The sequence below is a fragment of the Pelophylax lessonae genome, assembly GCF_965119305.1.
Source record: "Pelophylax lessonae genome assembly, chromosome: 6".
Lineage (NCBI taxonomy): Eukaryota > Metazoa > Chordata > Amphibia > Anura > Ranidae > Pelophylax > Pelophylax lessonae.
The window spans coordinates 330,422,378-330,449,520 of NC_138773.1; the positions used below are offsets into that span (position 1 = coordinate 330,422,378).

The 27,143-nt window shown below is 44.3% G+C and overlaps 1 pseudogene across 1 annotated transcript in view; it reads right to left on the reverse strand.

Annotated features, from left to right (window-relative positions):
* Positions 1 to 27,143, reverse strand: part of LOC309557748 (protein mono-ADP-ribosyltransferase PARP15-like) — a 95,311-nt pseudogene that overhangs the window by 20,126 nt on the left and 48,042 nt on the right. The window contains exon 5 of the transcript XR_014226198.1: positions 6,959 to 7,153. The product of XR_014226198.1 is annotated as a protein mono-ADP-ribosyltransferase PARP15-like (transcript). The remainder of the gene's footprint in view (positions 1 to 6,958; positions 7,154 to 27,143) is intronic.

Sequence of the window (27,143 nt, forward strand, 5' to 3'; positions counted from 1 at the left end):
CTGCCACTAATACCATCAACCCCTCTGCACTGCCATTGATCCCACGCCCCCTTCTCCAGCACTGCCATTGATCCCACCCCCAGCACTGCCACACATCCCATCCCCCCACCCAGCAATGCCACTGATCCCACCCACCAATTCCACTGATCTCACCCCCCAGCCCCAGCAACCAATGGATGAGCGGTAATGATGTTCAGTAACCTCTAGCAACCAATCAACAAGTAGAAATTATTTGTTGTAACCTCTAGCAACGAATCAGTGAGCTGTAATGTGTGCTGTAACCTCTAGCAACCAGTCAATGAGCTGTAATAATGTGCTGTAACACCTGGCAATCAATTGCAATCACTGCCTGATCTGCTGCAGGAAACAAATTTTAATCAGGTGGAAAGAACGAATTGCATGCGAGCAGGGGACAGGGACAGAAAAGGTTTGCTCAGGGTCCAATCAGTATTAAAGATGGCCCTGCAGTGACATGGCAGCCAATAAGAATGGTTTCATTGTAGAGAAGATAATTCTGAGGTTCCCTCATACACTCAGGTCTCTGTTCTATGGAAGCTGATAAAGCCAACAATCGTACCAGAGAAGCAGATTGTCCACCTTATCCCAGATGGTCTATCTTTAGACTACCCAATTCCCTCCATGTCCCTGCAATGTAGGAACGGGTACCTAGCCAAAGCCAGGCAGATGTGTCACCAGAAATGATGGATCATTATGGGACATCTGGCTGGGTGAATGTTGAGTCCCATTGTGACCTTCCTCCTGACCAAGGCTGGGGCTACTTTCTAGTAAGGGAAGGATTGACACTTCTTAGATTTTTAGAAAGTTGGAATCTCATTGTGTGCCAAAAAAAAAAACTTTTATGACAATTTAATATTCATCCTTTTTCTATTATTATGATTCGTGTCACTTTTAGATATACAGTGCCTTGAAAAGGTATTCATACCCCTTGGAATTTTTCACATTTTCTCATGTTACAACCAAAAATGGAAATGTATTTTATTGGGATTTTAATACGATAGACTGACACAAAGTGGCACATAATTGTGAAGTGGAATGAAAATGATAAATGGCTTTCAACATTTTTTACAAATAAATCTGTGAAAAGTGTGGCTGCATTTGTATTCAGCCCCCATTACTCTAAAACCCCTTACTAAAATCTAGAGGAACCAATTGCCTTCAGAAGTCACCTAATTAATAAATATTGTACGCCTGGGTGTAATGTAATAAATGCAGCTGTTCTGTGAAGCCCTCAGAGGTTTGTTAGAGAACCTTAGTCAACAAACAGCATCATGAAGGCCAAGGAACACACCGGACAGGTCAGAGATAAAGTTGTGGAGAAGTGTAAAGCAGGGTTAGGTTATAAAAAAATATTCCAAGCTTTGAACATCTCACGGAGCGCTGTTCAATCCATCATGGGAAAATGGAAAGAGTATGGCACAACTGCAACCCTACCAAGATATGGCCGTCCACCTAAACTGACCGGCCGGGCCCCTACCAAGACATGGCCGTCCACTTAAACTGACCAACCGGGCCCCTACCAAGACATTGCCGTCCACCTAAATGGACCAGCCGGCCAAGGAGAGCATTCATCAGAGAAGCAGCCAAGAGGCTCCTGGAAACTCTGGAGGAGCTGCAGATATCCACAGCTCAGGTGGGAGAATCTGTCCACAGGACAACTATTAGTTGTGCGCTCCACAAATCTGCCCTTTATGGAAGAGTAAGAAGAAGAAATACATTGGTGGAAGAAAGCCATAAGAAGTCCTGTTGCAGTTTGTGAGAAGCCATGTGGGGGACACCGCAAACATGTGGAAGAAGGAGCTCTGCTCAGATGACACCAAAATTCAACTTTCTGGCCTAAAAGTAAAACGCTATGTGTGGGGGAAAACTAACACTGCACCTCACCCTGAACACACCATCCCCACTGTGAAACATGGTGGTGGCAGCATCATGGTGTGGGGATGCTTTTCTTCAGCAGGGACTGGGAAGCTGGTCAGAGTTGATGGGAAGATGGATGGAGCCAAATACAGGGCAATCTTAGAAGAAAAGACTTAAGACTGGGGCGGAGGTTCACCTTCCAGCAGGACAACGACCCAAAACATCCAGCCAGAGCTACAATGGAATGGTTTACATCCAAGCATATTCATGTGTTAGAATGGCCCAGTCACAGTCCAGACCTAAATCACATTGAGAATCTGTGGCAAGACTTGACAATTGCTGTTCACAGACGCTCTCCGTCCAATCTGACAGAGCTTGAGATCTTCTGCAAAGAAGAATGGGCAGAAATGTTGTCTCTAGATGTGCAAAGCTGGTAGAGACATCCCCAAAAATACTTGCAGCTGTAATTGCAGGGAAAGGCGGCTCTACAAAGTATTGGCTTCACTTCACAATTATGTGCAACTTTGTCTCGGTCTATCACATAAAATCCCAATAAATTACATTTACATTTTTGGTTGTAAAATGACAAAATGTAGAAAATTTCAAGGGGTGTGAATACTTTTTCAAGGCACTGTAACAAGCGTATTCCAGCAAAGTTCATTGCTCTCCAACAGCATCCATCTATATACTGATCATTGAGTCTGCTTACACTGTATCCTTCTTATATTATCTTTAACCCCAATGAAAGGAATGAAGTTACAATCCCTGAAATGTTTGGCTTTGCAAACAACTGTCAGAATATTTATACTGCTCTGAATATAACAGTGTCTATTTATGTCAATAAGCAAAGTTCTGTGAGGAAGGAGAATCTCAACTTATTTCCAAAAATCAATATGTAGCAAATTCTTTTTAATTGATTAAATTCTTTTTAAAAGCATATACCAATCTTAGTGAGTACAGTCTACAGTATGGAATATATAAAAATATTTATTCACAAGACATGTATTCACAATATATGATCAAACAGGAAGTGACACAAAAAGATAACTCTACATAAAATACAAACTTAAAAAGATGAATGCAATGTGATGTTTAGCGCAATAATGAAAGTGAAAGTGAAAGCAAGATAACCATTTCTCCAGGTATAGCATAAACCATAGGTAAGTGTTCTAAATAATCAGACCACAATTGTCTGCGAATTGCATAGCCGAAAGTCACTTCACTGCAGATGGAGCGAGAATAAGCCATGCAAAACCGAAGACTAAAATCACAATAATGCGCTGAATCTGATATTAATAAAAATGTATAAAAACAAAAATCAGCTTTTTAGAGAAAAATCTATTATGGTTTATACGGCTGGGATTGTAATCTTATTACTCTTAAATATGCAATATAAAAGATATAAGGAAGGAAATAAGCAATATTGAATAAATTCAAATAACACAGCAAAGTTATATTTACCACACTTAAGATGGCTGCTAGCTTCAAATGGTCATTACCAGAGTCCTTAAGATGGATGCCTTTCTTAAGATGGTGGCTTCCCTCCAAGTTTCAGATAAATGATGGAGCAAGATGGAGTATGTCTAGATGAGTCTATAGATGGATGTAGTAGTGTGTATGTTGTAAGTGTAAGGTGTGTTGTCAGTATATGTAATGTGTCCTGTCTCACATCTGGGTTCTCCTTTTTATATGGTATGAACAAAGGACTATTAAAATTACCATAAGTTAAACCCAGAGGGATGAAACATTATCCCCATTGGTTGGGATATTCTATCCATTAACTGGTGAGGTCATAGTCACACCTCTCCTAATAACCCAATATTTTGTATAATAAAATTAAAGGATGATTTCTCTATATTTAAGAGTAAACATAAAAGCAACATATAAACTTGTCCAAACTCTCAGTACATACATAAATGTCCATCTAATCTCCATTATTCACCCTGGCAAGTATTGTATCTGGTAAACCATTTATAAAGATAATTATTAATAATACAATATATATTTAATTAATTAATTAATATTCACTCTTTGTCTAAGTAAGATTACTACTGTAAGAATATAAACCCAAAATGTGATATACAGATAATTTCTAAATATATATATGCCTTATATAATATAATGACACAATTATTGCTAAAATCTTCTAACACATGATAATGTATTTTTAAAAACTTATAGTTTAAATGTCTGATGAAGTACACTGAGCCATTGTCCATTGTTAAATACTTACAGACAGACTAACGTCTGGCACTACCATTTATGTCTTATCTGAAGAGATGTCTAAAGGCCTCTACATAGATACAGAGATCTTATATTGCAATTCTAGACTCTTTTGTAAGAGAACAACAGAACATATAGGAAATTTCATTCACCTCCAAACAAAATGGAAGTTGCACTGTTCAAAATCTATATGAGACTGAATATACATGGCTTTTTAAATCCATTTTTTTTCTATTATTTAATCCCCAATAATCCCGACATATCCCCCCCCCCCCTTCTTCCCAGTATGCAGGTAACCAGCCTAGCCATAACTGGGAAGAAGCTTTAGAAGGAACAGCAAAGAAAAAAAAATGTCTTGTCCTCTTTTTATAAAAGAATAGTTCATATTGGGAATTGTTCATAATTTTTAAGTAAAACAGTGAAAATGGAAAAAAAAATCAGTTCCAAATATCAGTTTGTAGCGACTTTGCTAGTGTTAGCTATGTCACAAATTGTTCCTTGTTTTTTTGATTTTCTTTACCAGGAGATCGAAATTCAAAAAGACTAACAAGGAACAGTTTGTGACATAGCTAACACTAGCAAAGTCGCTACGAACTGACATTTGGAACTGAATTTTTTTCCATTTTCACCGTTTTACTTAAAAGTTATGAACAATTCCCAATATGAACTATTCTCTTATAAAAAGAGGACAAGACATTTTTTTGTCTTTGCTGTTCCTTCTAAAGCTTCTTCCCAGATATGGCAAGGCTGGTTACCTGCATACTGGGAAGAAGGGGGGGGGGTATTTTGGGATTATTGGGGATTAAATAATAGAAAAAAAATGGATTTAAAAAGCCATGTATATTCAAACTCATATAGATTTTGAACAGTGCAGCTTCCATTTTGTTTGGAGGTGAATGAAAGTTCATATATGTTCTGTTGCAAGATGTCTCTTACAAAAGAGTCTAGAATTGTAATAGAAGATCTCTGTATCTATGTAGTCATAAATAAGAGGCCTTTAGACATCTCTTCAGATAAGACATAATGGTAGTGCCAGACGTTAGTCTGTCTGTAAGTATTTAACAATGGACAATGGCTCAGTGTACTTCATCAGACATTTAAACTATAAGTTTTTAAAAATACATTATCATGTGTGAGAAGATATTAGCAATAATTGTGTCATTATATTATGTAAGGTATATATATATTTAGAAATTATCTGTATATCACATTTTGGGTTTATATTCTTACAGTAGTAATCTTACTTAGACAAAGAGTGAATATTAATTACCTCACTTTATGTAAGTTTGTGTGTAAGTTTTTAAAGTGATATGAATTCTACAAGCCAGACACTATAGATCTTCCAATCCTAGCCTAAATGTCTGAAGTGTGTGACAGAATCAAATAATTAATGGACTTTCACTAGCAAGAGGTCAATAAGGTCATCAGATAAAAAAATGTTCTAATTATTTTAAACACTGAATTTAATGAACGGTACAATACTGCCTTCTTTGGACAAAATACTAAATGCAGTCTCGGGGTAAATGGTATTTTCCAATATAAATATATATTGTATTATTAATAATTATCTTTATAAATGGTTTACCAGATCCAATACTTGCCAGGGTGAATAATGGAGATTAGATGGACATTTATGTATGTACTGAGAGTTTGGACAAGTTTATATGTTGCTTTTATGATTACTCTTAAATATAGAGAAATCATCCTTTAAATTTTATTATACAAAATATTGGGTTATTAGGAGAGGTGTTTCATCCCTCTGGGTTTAACTTATGGTAATTTTAATAGTCCTTTGTTCATACCATATAAAAAGGAGAACCCAGATGTGAGACATTACACATTACATATACTGACAACACCCTTTACACTTGCAACACACACACTACTACATCCACCTATAGACTCATCTAGACATACTCCATCTTGCTCCATCATTTATCTGAAACTTGGAGGGAAGCCACCATCTTAAGAAAGGCATCCATCTTAAGGACTCTGGTAATGACCATTTGAAGCTAGCAGCCATCTTAAGTGTGGTAAATATAACTTTGCTGTGTTATTTGAATTTATTCAATATTGTTTATTTCCTTCCTTATATGTTTTATATTGCATATTTAAGGGTAATAATATTACAATCCCAGCCGTATAAACCATGGTAGATTTTTCTCTAAAAAGCTGATTTTTGTTTTTATACATTTTTATTAATATCAGATTCAGCGCATTATTGCGATTTTAGTCTTCGGTTTTGCATGGCTTATTCTCGCTCCATCTGCAGTGAAGTGACTTTCGGCTATGCAATTCGCAGACAATTGTGGTCTGATTATTTAGAACACTTACCTATGGTTTATGCTATACCTGGAGAAATGGTTATCTTGCTTTCACTTTCACTTTCATTATTGCGCTAAACATCACATTGCATTCATCTTTTCAAGTTTGTATTTTATGTAAAGTTATCTTTTTGTGTCACTTCCTGTTTGATCATATATTGTGAATACATGTCTTGTGAATAAATATTTTTATATATTCCATACTGTAGACTGTACTCACTAAGATTGGTATATGCTTTTAAAAATAAATTAATCAATTAAAATGAACTTGTTATATATTGATTTGTGGAAATAAGTTAAGACTCTCCTCCCTCACAGATCTTGGCTTATTGACATAAATAGACACTGTTATATTCAGAGCAGTATAAATATTCTGACACAACCTATATTTAGAACAAACTTGTATTTGGACTTGAATATGATATTGTGGTGCTTCAATTGGTCGCTTTTCCAGGATCCTGAACTCCTTCTACATAAAGAAATGTCTCTTGCCCCTTCTTGTTCAGTTGGCCATGCCGATCTCACACCCCACTCACTGGTGAAGAGGAATTTGGTTTCATTGGCAGTCCTCTCTTTCTTCTTCATGCTCGTGTAGAAATCATTCAGCATACGTTGCTGGAATAGAACCACTTTCACAGTCTGAAGAGAATGGATTGATGTAGATTTGATGAACTCCACCAAAGCATCGAGGATTTAGTCGGCCACTGTGGAGGCGGCTAATCCTCCCGCACCTGTATCAACCAGACAAAAGGATTACCATAGATATTTACTGACCACACAGTGTAACTTTTCATTCATTACCTGCTTCTGGATCACCCAAAAGCAGATTTACTGCTACAGGGCGGCCCTCCTGTGCAGGATCACGTACAGTATATATATGAGATTCTGCACTTCCGCCTTCAGGGGGCACATGCATGCTGCTGTCAGGCCACTTTTGCTGTGATTAATCACAGCCAGGGCTTTTTTTTCAGCGGGAACGCAGTTCCAGCACCTCTTGCACTGAATGTATTTTATGGCAAGGAGTGCTGGGGTGGGCTGAAAGGTCCTTTGATGCTGGCTGCTGGGGGATCTATTGTTGCTGGTGGGGTCTATTGTTGCCCGGTGGGTGGTATTATGTTGCTGGGGGTAAAGTGTTGCTGGGAGGGATCTACTGTTGAGGGAGAGGTTTATTGTTGCTGGCTTTTGGAGGGTCTGTTGATGCTGGCTGCCGAGAGATCTGTTGTTGCTGCTGGAGGTCTATTGATGCTAGGATGGTATTTTGTTGAGGGGATCCATTGTTGCTGGGGGGAAGACTATTGTTGTGGGGGGTCTATTTCTGCTGGGGGGGTCTACTGTTGCTAGAGTGGGGTCTATCAAATTCCATACACATTACTTAATAGCACAAAGTGATACTTGGTTCTGTATACTCTAAAAGGGGTTGTACTGGGAGGTGGGTAGGGGGTGAAACCAAGGGACTGTGCTCAGAGATGGGTAGGGGGCAAAGACGAAGGGTGACTTAGAAGAAGGGAGTTCCTGTACCTATTCTCTGAGAAAAAAAAGCCCTGATCACAGCAGAAGCTGATCTGTGGGTAGCGGGCACTGGATACCTGCCGATCATCGGCAAAACACACAGAACAGAGATCTTCCTATGTAAGCAAGGCAGATCTCCATTCTGGCAGTGGGGGAAGGGATGGATTTTGTGATCCTGCAAAGCAGGGAATAAAATCCATTTCTTCCCCAGTAAAAGCACCTCACACAGTACACATAAACACTGGCTAGGTACACAGTGAACCCTTTCATCACCCCTGATGTTTAATCCCTTCCAAGCCAGTGTCATTAGTACAGTGACAGTGTATATTTTAGCACTGATCACTGTATTAGTGTCACTGGTCCCCATAAAGTGTCAAAAGTGTCAGTTAGTGCCCAACTGTCCGCTGCAATATCGCAGTCCCGCTAAAAGTCGCTGCTCGCCACCAGTAAAAAATTCATAAATATATACCTTAGTTTGTAGAAACTAGAACATTTGTGTAAACCAATCAATATAGGCTTATTGGGATTTATTTTACCATAAAATGTAGCAGAATATTGGTTGAAATCTGAAGAAATTTGAGATAAGATGAAGAAATTAGATTTTATTTTATTAGATATGTTTTGTAGCAGAAAGTAAATAATATGTTTATTTTTCCTAATTACAGGTCTTTTTTTGGTTATAGCGCAAAAAATAAAAACCACACAGGGGATCAAATATCACCCAAAGAGAGTTCTATTTGTGGGGAAAAAAAGGACATCAATTTAATTTGGGTACAGCGTCGCACGACCGCCCAATTGTCATTTAAAGTAACGCAGTGCCGAATCGCAACGAATGGCCTAATCATGAAGGGGGGTAAAACCTTCCGGAGGTCAAGTGTTTAACTGTAAAAGTAAAAGACAGGCACCTGACCTCCAGAGGTTGTGCTATACACAGCTAATGACGTATGAATATGAAGCTCCTTCTGCTACCTAAAGCAGTAGTAAATCGCAGCTTAAAAAAAAGAAAAAAAAATTCCCTGCAAGGCAATGTCAATGTGTGGGGTGCATCGCATACTAGCACATTATGAGAAACCTACGAAGCCCTCCAGTGGCACTCTGTAACCACTGACAGGGCTTCCATCTTCCCCTGGAGTTTGTGGCCTCTGGCTACATGAGTGGTGTGGGCCACGATTAAGTCACTTCTGCCATCAGTGCAAGGACTATATATAGCACTTGCTAAACTATATGGTGCTGAGTGCAATAAATCAATAAATATCTCTATTAGGGTTGAGCGGACACCTAGATGTCCGTGTTCGACGGGTTCGGCCGAACTTTACAAAAAAGTCCGGGTCCGTGTCCCGGACTTTTACCGAACTTTTCCCGGACACCGAACCCCATTGAAGTCAATGGGGACCCGAACTTTAAGGCACTAAAATGGCTCTAAAACACCAAAGGAAAGGGCTAGAGTGCTGCAAATGGCAGCAAAACGTAATTAAGAGCATGGCAAGTGCTCTGCAAACAAATGTGGATAGGGAAATAACTTAAAACAACAAAAAAAAACAGAAAAATAAAACAATGTTCTTCTTCATCTCTGAAGGACGAGGCCCATATGGAGTAGGAGGGAGGTTGAGGTGGTGGTGGATGTGGCGGTGACATAGGCGTGCGCACAGGGTGTGCTGGGTGTGCCTGGGCACACCCTAATCACCTAGGGCACATAGCATTGCCAGTGAGGAGATGGGAAAGATCTCCCTGGGACCTGCTCTGCTCTATTTCTCCTTGCCTACAGGTACATGGCCCCGATACATTACTCTCCCTGCTGGCAAACACATGCATGTGTATTTCAACTTTGGGGTGCACACCTTAATGCAATAGGCTGCGCACACCTATGGGCGGTGTAGGTGGAAGCGGCGGTGGAGGAGGACCAGGGCCGGATTAACAGCATCATGGGCTTGGTGCTGAGGATTTTGAAGGGCCTTAGGGCCGTGCCTTGCCATGCACCCAGAAGAGGAAGGGTGCAGCCATGCATGCCTAATTCAACATGGGATGCTGTCTCTGAAGCCCATAAACACATCCATGCATCGCCAACTGTCCCTCCTTGTCCGGCCTTCACGCTGTGTGGGGAGGTTCTGAGGGTGCTGCCTGGGGAAGCGAGCATAGAAGCCAGACTTCTGTGTTTACAAGTGACAGAAGAGCGGTAACAGTGAATATGGCCAACCCGGGGCCTATATAAAAGGTAGGGGCCTGGAGCTGCAGCTCCAATAGCCCCTACATTAATCTGGCCCTGAGGAGGAGGACGAGGTAGCCAACACTGCTTCTTTTCACAAATTTTAAATGAGGGTACACCCCAAAAGAGTGAGAAAGAGCAAAAATGGAACAATGGGTGGGTAAGGTCGGTATCCATTGCTATTCTGCATAAGGTACGGAAAAGTCCCGTGGGATCCATGCCTGGTTCATTTTAATGAACGTGAGCTTGTCCACATTGTCTCTGGACAGGCGGCTGCGCTTGTCTGTTATAACGCCCCCAGCCGTGCTAAATACCCGTTCAGATAATACACTGGCTGCAGGGCACGCCAGCACCTCCAAGGCGTAAAGGGCAAGCTCAGGCCATGTGCCCAATTTGGAGACCCAGAAGTTGAAGGGGGCAGACCCGTCATTCACTACATGTAGGCGTGTGCACACATACTGCTCCACCATGTTGGTAAAATGCTGCCTCCTGCTAAGACGTTCCATCTGAGCTGCTGGTGCTGCTGTTTGTTGTGGCGTGCTGACAAAGCTTTTCCACATTTCGGCCATGCTAACCCTGCCTTCTGAGGTGCTGGCGGTGCCCTGGTTGCGTTGGCGACCTCCTCCTCCTCCTCCTCTGCCTTGTGCTTCCACTGTGGCCCCGCTGTCAGATGGGAATGCCAGCAGCATGGCGTCTACCAGCGTGCGCTTGTACTCGCGCATCTTGCGATCGCGCTCCAGTGAGTGAATTAAGGACGGTACGTTGTCCTTGTAACGGGGATCCAGCAGCGTGGCCACCCAGTAATCAGCACAAGTTAGAATGTGGGCAACTCGGCGGTCGTTGTGGAGACACTGCAGCATGTAATCGCTCATGTGTGCCAGGCTGCCCAGAGGCAACGAAAGGCTGTCCTCTGTGGGAGGTGTATGGTCCGTGTCCTCTGTATCCCCCCAGCCACGCACCAGTGATGGCCATGAGCTGGCCTGGGTGCCACCCTGCTGTGAACATGGTTCCATCTCCTCCTCCAGCTCCTCCTCCTCCTCATCCTCCTCATCCTCCAGAACTGTGCCCCTGCTGGACAATTGCGTCCCTGGCGTTTGCGTGTGCAGGAACCCACCCTCGGAGCCCCTTGCGAATGACTGCCCTGAAAGCCTTGGAAATGTTACCTCTTCATCCTCCTCCTCCTCCTCATCCTGTGCCACATCCTCTTCCATCATCGCCCGAATTGTTTTTTCAAGGAGGCATAGAAGTGGGATAGTTAAGCTGAGAACGGCGTCATTGCCACTGGCCATGTTGGTGGAGTACTCAAAACAGCGCAACAAGGCACACAGGTCTCGCATGGAGGCCCAGTTATTGGTGGTGAAGTGGTGCTGTTCCGCAGAGCGACTCACGCGTGCGTGCTGCAGCTGAAACTCCACTATGGCCTGCTGCTGCTCGCACAGTCTTTCCAGCATGTGCAAGGTGGAGTTCCACCTTGTGGGCACGTCACATATGAGGCGGTGAGCGGGAAGGCCGAAGTTACGCTGCAGCGCTGCCAGGCGAGCAGCAGCAGGGTGAGAACGCCGAAAGTGCGCACAAACGGCCCGCACTTTCTGCAGCAGCTCTGACATATCGGGGTAGTTTTTAAGGAACCTCTGCACCACCAAATTCAGCACATGCGCCAGGCAAGGGATGTGCGTCAAACCGGCTAGGCCCAGAGCTGCTATGAGATTTCGCCCGTTATCGCACACCACCAGGCCGGGCTTGAGGCTCGCTGGCAGCAACCACTCATTTGTCTGCTGTTCCATGCTCCTCCACAACTCCTGCGCGGTGTGTGGTTTGTCCCCCAAACAGGCAAGTTGTAAAACTGCCTGCTGTCGTTTACCCCTGGCCGTGCTGAAGTTGGTGGTGAAGGTGTTACGCTGTCCGGATGAGGAGGCGGTAGAGGATGAGGAAGCGGAGTAGGAGGAGTTAGGAACAGGAGGCAAACTGAAGCGCCCTGCAATCCTCGGTGGTGGAAGGACATGCGCCAAATTGCTATCCGCCTCAGGCCCATCCGCCACTGCATTTACCCAGTGTGCCGTTAGGGAGATATAACGCCCCTGACCGTGCTTACTGGTCCACGTATCCGTAGTTAGGTGGACCTTGGCACAGATGGCGTTGCGCAGTGCACACCTGATTTTTTCCCCCACTTGGTTGTGCAGGGAAGGGATGGCTTGCCTGGAAAAGTAGTGGCGGCTGGGCACGACGTACTGTGGGACAGCCACCGACATAAGGTTTTTAAAACTGTGCGTCTCCACCAGACGGAATGACAGCATTTCAAAGGCCAATAATTTTGAAATGCTGGCATTCAGGGCCAGGGATCGCGGGTGGGTAGGGGGGTACTTCCTCTTCCTCTCAAGTGTTTGGGAGATGGAAAGCTGAACGCTTCCACGGGACATTGTGGAGATGGTTGTTGGTGACCCAGGTGGTGGTGTTGCTGACAGATCGTCTGTTTGCGGGGTGGCAGGTGCCGGTATCACTACAGATGTGGCTGGAGCGGCCGAGACTGCAGCAGAAGAGGAAGCAGGATGAGCCAGAGACGTTTCTTGGTTTTGAAGGTGTGTACTCCACTGCAGCTCGTGCTTTGCACTTAGATGCCTGATCATGCAGGTTGTGCTCAGGTTGAGAAGGTTCATGCCTCGCTTCAAGCTCTGATTGCACAGGGTGCAAACCACTCGTGTCCTGTCATCAGCACATTTTCTAAAGAACTTCCACGCTAGAGAACTCCTTTGAGCTGACTTTGGTGCGCTCGTTCCCTTGCTGCGTTGGGCAGTAGCGGGCGTAGTGTCTAGGGCACGGCCGCTCCGCTTCTGCACCCTGCTCCCTCTTCTGCTGTGCTGGTGGCTCTGTGCGACCACCGCCTCTTCCTCCAAACTACTCAGTTCACCTGCATGACGTTCATTCCATGTGGGGTCGAGGACCTCATCGTCCTCCACATCATCTTCCACCCAGTCTTCACCCCTGCCCTCCTTGTCGGTCTCCACAATGCTGAACGCCGCAGCAGTTGGCACCTGCGTTTCGTCATCATCGGAGACGTGCTGCGATGATCCTTGCATGTACTCATCTTGAGAAATAAGTGGTTGGGCATCGCTGCACTCAATCTCTTCCACTTCTGGGGCAGGGCTAGGTGGATGGCCCTGGGAAACCCTGCTGACAGAGTCCTCAAAAAGAATAAGAGACTGCTGTATGGCTTGGGGCTCAGACTGCTGGCCTGATTTGCAAGGGGGTGAGGTGAAAGACGGTTGGACATTGGCTGCAGGTGCCAACTCTGACCTTTCTGCAGTAGACTGGGTGGGAGACAATGTGAAGGAACTGGAGGCACTGTCAGCAGCAAACCAATCTACTATCGCCTCAACTTGTTCTGGCCTCATCACTTCTAGGGGCGTTTGATGCCCTACCAAATACTGATGCAGGTTCTGTCGCCTACTCACACTTGAGGAAGGTGTTTCACTTGTGCGTGTAGCTGGCACAGATCGACCATGTCCTCTCCTTGCAACAGGAGCTCTACCAGCAGCACCACGACCCAGGCCACGGCCCTTATTTGACGGTCTCCTCATATTTCTGTAATTTAAGATCTTGCCCTAGAAAGGTTTTTATTGAATAGCGGAATAGAAAATATGATCCAAAAAAAGTGTATGTATATCACACGTACACAACCACACTAGGCCCCAATTACTATTGTTTGTACCCCTAAAAGGCTAGATGAGGAGTAGGGGGAGTATGGAACAGGCAGCACCCTCAAACCTTCAGAAGTATGAGATGAACCCCAACAACTTGGAAAGGTGGATCTCTCTCACACGTACCGACACAGACTATCCCGCAATTCAATTGATCCTCAAAGGTTTTTATTGAATAGCGGAATAGGAAATATGATCAAAAAAAGTGTATGTATCTCGCACGTACACAACCACACTAGGCCCCAATTACTATTGTTTGTACCCCTAAAAGGCTAGATGAGGAGTAGGGGGGGTATGGAACAGGCAGCACCCTCAAACCTTCAGAAGTATGAGATGAACCCCAACAACTTGGAAAGGTGGATCTCTCTCACACGTACCGACACAGACTATCCCGCAATTCAATTGATCCTCAAAGGTTTTTATTGAATAGCGGAATAGGAAATATGATCAAAAAAAGTGTATGTATCTCGCACGTACACAACCACACTAGGCCCCAATTACTATTGTTTGTACCCCTAAAAGGCTAGATGAGGAGTAGGGGGGGTATGGAACAGGCAGCACCCTCAAACCTTCAGAAGTATGAGATGAACCCCAACAACTTGGAAAGGTGGATCTCTCTCACACGTACCGACACAGACTATCCCGCAATTCAATTGATCCTCAAAGGTTTTTATTGAATAGCGGAATAGGAAATATGATCAAAAAAAGTGTATGTATCTCGCACGTACACAACCACACTAGGCCCCAATTACTATTGTTTGTACCCCTAAAAGGCTAGATGAGGAGTAGGGGGGGTATGGAACAGGCAGCACCCTCAAACCTTCAGAAGTATGAGATGAACCCCAACAACTTGGAAAGGTGGATCTCTCTCACACGTACCGACACAGACTATCCCGCAATTCAATTGATCCTCAAAGGTTTTTATTGAATAGCGGAATAGGAAATATGATCAAAAAAAGTGTATGTATCTCGCACGTACACAACCACACTAGGCCCCAATTACTATTGTTTGTACCCCTAAAAGGCTAGATGAGGAGTAGGGGGGGTATGGAACAGGCAGCACCCTCAAACCTTCAGAAGTATGAGATGAACCCCAACAACTTGGAAAGGTGGATCTCTCTCACACGTACCGACACAGACTATCCCGCAATTCAATTGATCCTCAAAGGTTTTTATTGAATAGCGGAATAGGAAATATGATCAAAAAAAGTGTATGTATCTCGCACGTACACAACCACACTAGGCCCCAATTACTATTGTTTGTACCCCTAAAAGGCTAGATGAGGAGTAGGGGGGGTATGGAACAGGCAGCACCCTCAAACCTTCAGAAGTATGAGATGAACCCCAACAACTTGGAAAGGTGGATCTCTCTCACACGTACCGACACAGACTATCCCGCAATTCAATTGATCCTCAAAGGTTTTTATTGAATAGCGGAATAGGAAATATGATCAAAAAAAGTGTATGTATCTCGCACGTACACAACCACACTAGGCCCCAATTACTATTGTTTGTACCCCTAAAAGGCTAGATGAGGAGTAGGGGGGGTATGGAACAGGCAGCACCCTCAAACCTTCAGAAGTATGAGATGAACCCCAACAACTTGGAAAGGTGGATCTCTCTCACACGTACCGACACAGACTATCCCGCAATTCAATTGATCCTCAAAGGTTTTTATTGAATAGCGGAATAGGAAATATGATCAAAAAAAGTGTATGTATCTCGCACGTACACAACCACACTAGGCCCCAATTACTATTGTTTGTACCCCTAAAAGGCTAGATGAGGAGTAGGGGGGGTATGGAACAGGCAGCACCCTCAAACCTTCAGAAGTATGAGATGAACCCCAACAACTTGGAAAGGTGGATCTCTCTCACACGTACCAACACAGACTATCCCCCAATTTAACTGATCCCCAAAGGTTTTTGATTAAATAGCGGAATAGAAAATATGATCCAAAAAAAGTGTATGTATATCACACGTACACAACCACACTAGGCCCCAATTACTATTGTTTGTACCCCTAAAAGGCTAGGAGTAGGGGGAGTATGGAACAGGCAGCACCCTCAAACCTTCAGAAGTATGAGATGAACCCCAACAACTTGGAAAGGTGGATCTCTCTCACACGTACCAACACAGACTATCCCCCAATTTAACTGATCCCCAAAGGTTTTTGATTAAATAGCGGAATAGAAAATATGATCCCAAAAAAGTGTATGTATATCACACGTACACAACCACACTAGGCCCCAATTACTATTGTTTGTACCCCTAAAAGGCTAGGAGTAGGGGGGGTATGGAACAGGCAGCACCCTCAAACCTTCAGAAGTATGAGATGAACCCCAACAACTTGGAAAGGTGGATCTCTCTCACACGTACCAACACAGACTATCCCCCAATTTAACTGATCCCCAAAGGTTTTTGATTAAATAGCGGAATAGAAAATATGATCCCAAAAAAGTGTATGTATATCACACGTACACAACCACACTAGGCCCCAATTACTATTGTTTGTACCCCTAAAAGGCTAGGAGTAGGGGGAGTATGGAACAGGCAGCACCCTCAAACCTTCAGACGTATGAGATGAACCTCAACAACTTGGAAAGGTGGATCTCTCTCACACGTACCAACACAGACTATCCCCCAATTTAACTGATCCCCAAAGGTTTTTGATTAAATAGCGGAATAGAAAATATGATCCCAAAAAAGTGTATGTATATCACACGTACACAACCACACTAGGCCCCAATTACTATTGTTTGTACCCCTAAAAGGCTAGGAGTAGGGGGAGTATGGAACAGGCAGCACCCTCAAACCTTCAGAAGTATGAGATGAACCCCAACAACTTGGAAAGGTGGATCTCTCTCACACGTACCAACACAGACTATCCCCCAATTTAACTGATCCCCAAAGGTTTTTGATTAAATAGCGGAATAGAAAATATGATCCCAAAAAAGTGTATGTATATCACACGTACACAACCACACTAGGCCCCAATTACTATTGTTTGTACCCCTAAAAGGCTAGGAGTAGGGGGGGTATGGAACAGGCAGCACCCTCAAACCTTCAGAAGTATGAGATGAACCCCAACAACTTGGAAAGGTGGATCTCTCTCACACGTACCAACACAGACTATCCCCCAATTTAACTGATCCCCAAAGGTTTTTGATTAAATAGCGGAATAGAAAATATGATCCCAAAAAAGTGTATGTATATCACACGTACACAACCACACTAGGCCCCAATTACTATTGTTTGTACCCCTAAAAGGCTAGGAGTAGGGGGAGTATGGAACAGGCAGCACCCTCAAACCTTCAGAAGTATGAGATGAACCCCAACAACTTGGAAAGGTGGATCTCTCTCACACGTACCAACACAGACTATCCCCCAATTTAACTGATCCCCAAAGGTTTTTGATTAAATAGCGGAATAGAAAATATGATCCCAAAAAAGTGTATGCATATCACACGTACACAACCACACTAGGCCCCAATTACTATTGTTTGTACCCCTAAAAGGCTAGGAGTAGGGGGAGTATGGAACAGGCAGCACCCTCAAACCTTCAGAAGTATGAGATGAACCCCAACAACTTGGAAAGGTGGATCTCTCTCACACGTACCAACACAGACTATCCCCCAATTTAACTGATCCCCAAAGGTTTTTGATTAAATAGCGGAATAGAAAATATGATCCCAAAAAAGTGTATGTATATCACACGTACACAACCACACTAGGCCCCAATTACTATTGTTTGTACCCCTAAAAGGCTAGGAGTAGGGGGAGTATGGAACAGGCAGCACCCTCAAACCTTCAGTATGAGATTGTGTTCACTGTACCCCACAAAGATTGAGTTCACTGCACCCCACAATGATTGTGTTCACTGCACCCCACAAAGATTGTGTTCACTGCACCTCACAAAGATTGTGTTCACTGTACCCCCCAAAGATTGTGTTCACTGCACCCCACAAAGATTCTGTTCACTGTACCCCACAAAGATTGTGTTCACTGCACCCCAAAAAGATTGTGTTCACTGCACCCCAAAAAGGATGTTGTTCACTGCACCCCAAAAAGGATGTTGTTCACTCCACCCCAAAAAGATTGTGTTCACTGCACCCCACAAAGATTGTGTTCACTGCACCCCAAAAAGATTGTGTTCACTGCACCCCAAAAATGATTTTGTTCACTGCACCCCAAAAAGGATTTTGTTCACTGCACCCCAAAAAGGATGTTGTTCACTCCACCCCAAAAAGATTGTGTTCACTGCACCCCAAAAAGATTGTGTTCACTGCACCCCACAAAGGATTTTGTTCACTGCACCCCAAAAAGATTGTGTTCACTGCACCCCAAAAAGGATGTTGTTCACTGCACCCCAAAAAGGATTTTGTTCACTGCACCCCAAAAAGATTGTGTTCACTGCACCCCACAAAGGATTTTGTTCACTGCACCCCACAAAGATTGTGTTCACTGCACACCAAAAAGGATTGTGTTCACTGCACCCCAAAAAGATTTTGTTCACTGCACCCCAAAAAGATTGTGTTCACTGCAGCCCAAAAAGATTGTGTTCACTGCAGCCCAAAAAGATTGTGTTCACTGCAGCCCAAAAAGATTGTGTTCACTGCAGCCCAAAAAGATTGTGTTCACTGCAGCTCACACACAGAAAAATGGATGTGGATCACTGACACCTGCCTATCTCCAATCCCACACCACACAGCAATATCGATTGTAGTTTGTAGAACACAGTTTCCCTAAAATTCAGCAGACTCTGTCCCTAACAGGATTGAGAAGAGATCGTAGATCAGGATTGAGTGCAGACCCCACCCCCCACACAGCAATATCGATTGTAGTTTGTAGAAGACACTGACCCTATATAATTCAGCAGACTCTATCCCTAAAATGCCTACAACTCGCCCTGCCTAAACACTCCGACCTGTCCCTCAATTCTATCCGGACACAAATGGTTTTTTCCTGCCTATCTTTCCCTAATCAGCAGCCAGCACGTTGATGTGTGCTCTGTCCCTGAATCTAAGCAGCATAATGACGCCGCTGCGGCTGCCTCGAACTTATAAAGACTTGGTCACATGCTTCAGACGGCCAATCACAGCTACTGAGACATTTGCAGGCATGGCTGGGATGGCTTAAGGCACACCAGTTAAACGATTGTTGATTGGCTGTTGAAAGCCCGCCATGAAAAGAGCGCCAAAGCATGCAAAACCCGGAAATAAAACGACCGAACACGGATTTTTACCCGAACATACAGTAAAGTGTCCGTGTCCGTGTTCGGGTACAAAAAATCCAATTATTCGGTACGAACACGAATAATACAGTCCGTGTTCGCTCAACACTAATCTCTATGCTATTAATCAATAAATCATTCATAGACAGCTAAATAAATAAGTAAATAAATATTATCCCAACAAGAAGAATTCCATAAAGTGCATCAGCTTGTGGATATTCCAATGTGTACAAATACATATATATAATAGTGCAAATAAATATATCAAATATATCAAATCCAAAAATTGTGCAATTACCGTAATAGTCCATATAAGTAAAGTTATAAGGTGACTGTAGTGGCAAAGTCCAAATTTCCTTGTGCAAAAGAAGAGTCTTCCAGCCTTTAATCAAAGTGCAGGTGCTCAGTATTTACAACTTTATCCAATGCGTCTTCGTGACTATAGGTGACATGAGTTCCTTTTTCCACAGTGATTTAATATAAGGTCACCTTTGAAAACGTCACAGGAAGTGACGAAACGCGTCAGTTTGGAACTCGCGGCGTGATGTCAGTATGCAGATTTGGAATGCAAGCAGGAACACTCCGCTTGCCACTCTGCAGTAAATGCTGAGCACTTTCACTGATACTGTAAACCTTCCTTGTGTTATCCTTTTACCCATGGATGGAAAATAAACCCCTTTTTAAACTTTATTATACTATTGGATCAATTTCTATCTTTTTTATACCCCGGCCCCATTCTGGATGCGAGGAAAAAGGTGAGGAGGAATCCACTACTACCTCACTACAGGAACGGCACGAGGGAACCTACCCTGGCCCTACAAGCATGATTGGTCTTGGACCCATTACATCTGGTAAGTCACCCATCCTTATATTAAATCACTGTGGAAAAAGGAACCCATGTCACCTATAGTCACAAAGACGCATCGGATAAAGTTGTAAATACTGAGCACCTGCACTTTGATCTTCTTTTGCACAAAGAAATTTTGACTTTGCCACTATAGTCACCTTATAACTTCACTCATATGGGCTATTAATTGCACATTTTTTGGATTTGATATATTTGATATATTTATTTGCACTATTATATATATGTACATTGGAATATCCACCAGCTGATGCACTTTATGGAATTTCTCTTGTTGGGATAATATTTATTTACTTATTTATTTAGCTGTCTATGTATGATTTATTTGCACATTAATTAATAGCATAGAGATATTTATTGATTTATTGCACTCAGCACCATATGGTTTAGCAAGCGCTATACTGTATATAGTCTTAACCCTTAAGACTATTTTTTGACATACTACTACATTTCCCTATAGCTGCTGGTTCAATTATTACTACTTATGTTATTTATTCACTGATACCATTAGGCGCGGGGGATACACCACTTGTTGTTATCTTTTTCTTCATCAGTGCAGGAGCCCGTGGCTGTGGCACAGAGCTCTGAAGGTCCGGCATGGTATGCGCATGTGCCAGTGATGTCACTAGCTGCATGCAGTGTATACATCTCCTAAACGGTGCAAGTTTAGGAGATATTCATTGTCCCTTATTATAGGCTTACCTGTAGGTACAACATTACAAACTGAGTTTACTACCACCTTAAAGCACAATTCCAAGAAACTGGTAGAATCAGTTGACTACATACATACATACATAAAGCATTACAGCTGTTCTAAAGTTGGCTTTGTTTTCTTTAAAGGATCACCTCACCCAGAAGTGATATTTTAGTTATAGGTGCAGCCTGGTGGGATGAATAGGAATAGGAACCAGGAACTCAACACAGGGATGGTGGGAAACCCTCATAAGGGGCACAGCCGGTGTACAGACCCGGGAACTCAGCACAGGGATGGTGGGAAACTGCCATTCCACTCCTTGACAGTGAGGTGTGAGGTTGCTGGTTCCTTTGCTCGTGTGCTTCCAGAAGCCGGGGGCTAGAGTTGCTTCTCTGCCCCAGGAGGGATGCAGGATCCCGGGGAGGACCCCAGCAAGGACCCCCTGGATAGGCCTGAGACTAGGCCTCAGTCTTTGGAAGACATTGGGTCTGGCCCAAGGAGATCCCTGTCTGCCTTTAGACGGAGGATTGTTGAAAAGCTAACGTGGATTGAGAAAGAGGAAGAGAAATTGTCAGCTTTAAAAACTGAATTTAAAAAGAAAAAGCTGTTTTGTGCCAAACTGTACAGCAAGAAGAGACCGGCTCTGAGGCCTCAGTTGAAGGACTTGGAGCAAGCTTTGAAGAAGCAGAAAGAGCTGGTGAGCTATCTGAAGGAAAGCAGTGGAGCATTTAAGGAGAAATACAAGAATGAGGAATGTTTCAGCCGTATGAGGAGAGGAGCCGTTTCCAGCATGGAGAATGACCCAGTCAGTGAGGAGATGATGGTACCGACAGAGTCAGCAGAGAGAAAGTGGGCCCAGCTCTTCAACACCTCAAACATCTGCTGAGCCCCCAATGGTGGAGGCCTCTGTCTCCCTCCCTCTGCAGCAGCAATGTGGAACGTTGAATGGGACTCCTTGAGTACAGCATCTTCTATGGATGATGAGTCCCAGGGTGCACTGAAGCACACTGGTTCTCCAGGGAGAGAGAGTAGTCAGGCTAAGAAACGGCTGCCTCAATTATCCTAATGGCCGTTCCCACTCCGTCAAAAGTGGCAACCATTAATGTTGCCAGCATAAAATCAGTGAGTGCTCCGTCATATGTCCCTATTTTTGCTCAGCGAGTTTGATGCTGACATTTTGTTTTTGCAAGAGACCCATCTGAGTAGTCTGGCTGATATACATCTGGCAAAGAAGGAGTAGAGGCATGGTCCCTCCTTTTTGTCTTTTGCAGCCGAGCCTTACACCGGGGTTGCGGTCCTTTTTTCCGGTATGGTAACGTGCCGACGAGTAATTGAGGTAGAGATTGGGAGATGCATGATTTTTGATGTCTCTGTGAGGGGGCAGGACCTGCGCCTGATTAACATCTATGGTCCCCAGACGAAATGGGACAGGAAATGCCTCTTTACAAAGATTAAGCATTTTCTTTTTACGGCTCAGCAGGTTATCTTTGGAGGTGACTTCAACACCATTACTAGGTCTAAAGACAGGAGAGGTTTCAGAGATAAGCTGGGCTATGACAGCCTTTTCCTGAATGCAATGGTTAGGGAAGCAGGTCTGGTAGATGCGCACATTAAGCACTGCCCAGACAGCACGGGGTTCACTTTTCAGCGAGGTAATAGTCAGAGTAGGATAGATAGTTTTTTTTTAAAGGGGGACTCTACTTTTTCAGCACCTGAGTGGAGTTTTCCGATCACTGTATTCTATCTGTGACTCTGAATGCCTCAGGCATGCCACCTAGGGGCAGGGGTATCTGGAGATTGAATTCAGCCCTCCTGGATGACGAGGAAGTAAGACAATCCTTTGAGGAATTTTTTCAGGCGCAGGTAACTATCCTAGACTTTTGTAACAGTAAGTCAGAATGGTGGGAGCTTATAAAACAGCGGACTGTTAGGCCTTTCAAGGCCATAGGGAGAAAGAGACAGCAAGATAAGTATATCACCTACCAGCATTTGCGGAGGAAACTTGGCCACCTTGTTTCGAATGGAAGAGGTTTTGGGGCGATGTCTGAGGTGAAGCTCCTCCTGAGGAGATATCAATATGACCAGAGACAAGTGACATATGACCGGCACGCCTCTTTGGTTCAGGAAAGGGACTATGGGAAATACCATTCGCCTGACCATTACCAGAATTGTAAACAGAACGTAGCAGTTAAGATGGTCAATGGCCTGAAGGAGAGTATGGGCTCTCTGACGAAGTCTAGGTCAGGGATCCTGGAGGTCGTCAGGTCATACTATGCTGATCTCCTGGGAGGAAAGAACCTTGATCGGGCAGGGATGTTGAGTTTTTTGGACTCTACACCAGGTCTGTAAAATATTGTTTCTTTGATAAATTTGACAGATGAAATCACTTCAGATGAGGTGATCCAGGCAATTGATAAACTAGCCATCAGGAAAAGGCCAGGGCCAGATGGTTTGACAGCCGAATTTTATAAATGTTTTAAGACGATCCTGGCTTCATACCTTGCGGAGGTTTTTAATGGCTGTTTGCATGAGGGTTCTCTCCCTCCTTCCATGAGGCAATCTGCAGTGATTCTTCTGTCAAAGGGCAAAGATCCTTCGATGATTGGGAATTGGCGCCCCATTAGACTTCTTAATGTCGATAGAAAGATACTGGAAAATATTTTTTTCTGGCGATTATCATCAGTGGCAGGCGATTTGTTATCCCATCACCAGCACTGCTCGGTCCAGGGTAGAAGCACTTTCTCAGCTGTGTTAGCTGTCCGGGAGGCCTTGGAGCGTTGTAGGGCTGCTGGTTGGGGTAAATTTCTGTTGACATTGGATCAGGCTAAGGCCTTTGATAGGGTTAATACCTATGGCTCCTTCTTGGCAAGTATGGCCTGGAGGGGGGGTTTCATTGATTGGCTCAAGATTTTGCACAAAGGGGCTGAAAGCTTTCCTCTGGTTAATGGTTGGGTTGGGCAGCCCTTTGTGGTTGGCTCAGGTGTGCGTCAGGGGTGTCCTTTGAGTCCTCTGCTATATGCGTTTGCAATTGAACCCTTCATTAGAAGGCTAGAGAGTGGACCATTGTGTGGGATACCTTTAGGCATCGCTTGTGAGCCTCCTTTGAAGGTTGTGGCTTATGCTGATGATGTTTCTGTTTTTGTCTCTGGGACTGTGGAAGCGCAGGAGGTGTTCTCAGTGATAAGGCAGTATGCGGAAGCATCAGGTTCAAAGGTCAACCAGGACAAGTGTGAAGCTTTCTGGATGCACGTGGAAGGTGAGAGCTTTGTTCTCTAAGATGACTTCCCAGAGCCCCAACAAAAAAAATTCGAGTTCTAGGCATTGAATTTGGCCCAGGTGACTATGTACATGTAAATGTGGTGAACAGGCTGGAGAATGTCAATGCCAAGGTGGCGAGCTGGAAAGGTTGGAAGTTTTCTTTAAGGGAAAAGGTTGATCTGATCAAAGGTTACCTGATTCCAATTTTTCTGTATGTCAGTTTTGTCTGCGTTTTGCCAGTGTCTCTCTATACCAGGATCTATAGTTGTTTCTTCCAGCTGTTATGGGGGAACAGAATAAACCTTGTCAAAAGGAGTGTGACTTATCTTCCCAGGCGGGAGGGTGGTCTAGGAATTATCAATCCTGTAGTCTTTTTCTCTCTGATGTTTGTAAAGTACAACATGGGTAACATGTTGGCAGAGAGACCGCCTGGGTGGGTATTTTCCAGTACTGGTTTAGGCCCTTTCTGCAAAACTGGGAAAATGGTGGGTGAAATCAGTGAAAAGCCTGAGGGTCAAGCATGATAAGCTCCCGGCTTATGTTGCCCCATGTTTGAAAATACTTTGGCAGTGGCAAGTAACGGCAGGGGAGGTCAGATCTCTTCCAAGGAAACTTCTTAAGAAGCGGATCATGAGCTCTGTTTTTTGCAAACCACTGACCTTAAGGGATTACCCAAGCCTGGTTTTGGGGGAGGGTTTGCATTTGATTAATTTGGGAAGAATCCCAATGAAGTTTAGGGATCAGGCTTGGCTCTCTTTCCATGGAAAACTATATGTGAAGGGCAACCTGAAGCTTCTTTCTATGAGTGATCGTGGCTGCCCGAGAGTAGAGTGTGGAGGAGCGGGGGAGTCCATGCATCATTTTCTGCTTCAGTGTCCTTTTAATATAGAGGTGTACAAGAGGGAAGGGAGGACTCTGAGTGTATGAGTTATGCAGAGTGGGTGTATGGGGCATTCCAGACTCGCCAGGATTATGATTTGGAAACACTTTTTTTAGTTAATCTAGTAGTCCGTTATTTCACGTGGAGTGCACGGTGCCAGGTATCCTTACGGAGTAAAATCCCCCCTGTCGAGGTGGTGGTGCAGAACATCCTTGGTGAGGTTGGGAAGATTCAGGGTCTTGAGAAAGACAGGTGGCAGCAGGAGGCCTGGATAAAGGCGTGGAGGAATATCAGGACTCTGTAGCTGCTGCCTGTTGATCTCGGGGTGTGCAGCTTTTCTTTCTGTCCTTGCTTCACTCCCCTAGATTTTCAGATCAAATATATTTTTGATAAAAGGCTCCATGCATGGTGACAGTGATTGTTTGGTTTTGTATAGTTATATTCAATTATTTTGTAAATATGTTATTTATTAATTTATTTATTATGGTTTTATTGTATATAAGTTTATAATGGGCACAGCGGGTGTACAGACCCGGGAACTCAGCACAGGGATGGTGGGAACCCCTCATAATGGGCACAGAGGGTGTACAGACCCGGGAACTCAGCACAGGGATGGTGGAACCCCTCATAATGGGCACAGCAGGTGTGCAGATCTGGGAACTCAGCACAGGGATAGTGGAAGCCCCTCATAATGGGCAAAGCAGGTGTACAGACCCAGGAACTCAGCACAGGGATGGAGGGAACCCCTCATAATGGGCACAGCAAGTGTACAGACCCGGTAACATAGCACAGGGATAGTGGAACCCCTCATAATGGGCACAGCAGGTGTACAGACATGGGAACTCAGCACAGGGATGGTGGGAAACTGCCATTCCACTCCCTGACAGCAAGGTGTGAGGTTGCTAGTTCCTTAGCTCGTGTGCTTCCAGAAGCCAGGGGCTAGAGTTGCTTCTCTGCCCCAGGAGGGATGCTGGATCCTGGGGAGGACCCCGGCGGGGGCCCCCTGGATAGGCCTGAGACTAGGCCTCAGTCTATGGAAGACATGGAGCTCGGCCCAAGGAGGGGTGAATCCCTGTCTTCCTTTAGACGGAGGATTGTGGACAAGCTGACAAGGATTTAGAAAGAGGAGGAGAAATTGGCAACTTTGAAAGTAGAATTTAAAAAGAAAAAGTTGTATTGTGCCAAACTGTACAGTAAGAAGAGACCGGCTCTGAGGCCTGAGTTGAAGGACTTGGAGCAAGCTTTAAAGAAGCAGAAAGAGCTGGTGAGCTATCTGAAGGAAAGTAGCGGAGCATTTAAGGAGAAATACAGGAATGAGGAGCGTTTCAGCCGTATGAGGAGAGGAGCCGTTTCCAGCATGGAGAGTGACCCAGTCAGTGAGGAGATTCAGGTACCGACAGAGTCAGCAGAGAGTGAGAAAGTGGGCCCGGAGGATGAGCCCAGCTCTTCAACACCTTTAAACATCTGCTGAGCCCCCAATGGCGGAGGCCTCTGTTTCCATCCCTCTGCAGCAGCAATGTGGAACACCTGAGCAGGAGGTTGAGGGGGGTACTGGCATGTTGGAGTTCATCACTGAGCTGGAAACCCCTCTGGATGGAAGAAAGTTAAATTTTTCTTCGGATTTCTCAGATGAGGAGATGGATACCGTTCCTCGCCCTATGAAAGAGAGACCCGTGGAGAGAGGAAGATTCACCATAAAATCTGCAACAACCAGGAGGGAGTTTGATCCCATCATCAGCCATGACACTGCAAAGGTAACAGAGCAAGCAGGTACAGTGAGTGTGCAAAGTGGTGATATGAACTTTAATAATGACAATGTGCTTGCTGAGGGTTGTAGTGCTATGGGCTATCAGCCCACACCCATAGACAATGTGCAGCATGCAGTGCAACCTGATGCACCTGCTGAAAAAACTCCACTTTTAAATGCAATTGGTGAGAAAACTGAAAATAACATTAAGCTTCTGGTTGAAGAGTCTGCAGAGAGGAGCACCACGGACATTACAGAGGCTTTGCTTGGACCAAATACAGTGACTGTTCCTGAGCATGGTGGAGGAGATGCTGGGAGCAGTAGTACTATAACTTTTTTGGAGTCTGCAGTAGACAAGACTCTGATTGAACCCAGGAAAGAAGCTGAGTGCTCAGAGCAGGGGGAGGGGGTGGGTCTTGTCTCTGCTGCTCCAAAGACTGCAAGGGTTGATTAAGGCTCCTTGTCATCAGGTGTGTCCGTGTCTAAAGACAATGCTGTAATTGCTGGTGTTTCTGGGAGGAAAACCTATGCTGGTGCTGCTGAAGGATTTGGGAGGGGGGTGCAAGCAGGGAAGGAGCATGGAAATGTTTTATCTTCCTCATTATTTAAAAGGAGGAATGTTGTACAGTTACAATGG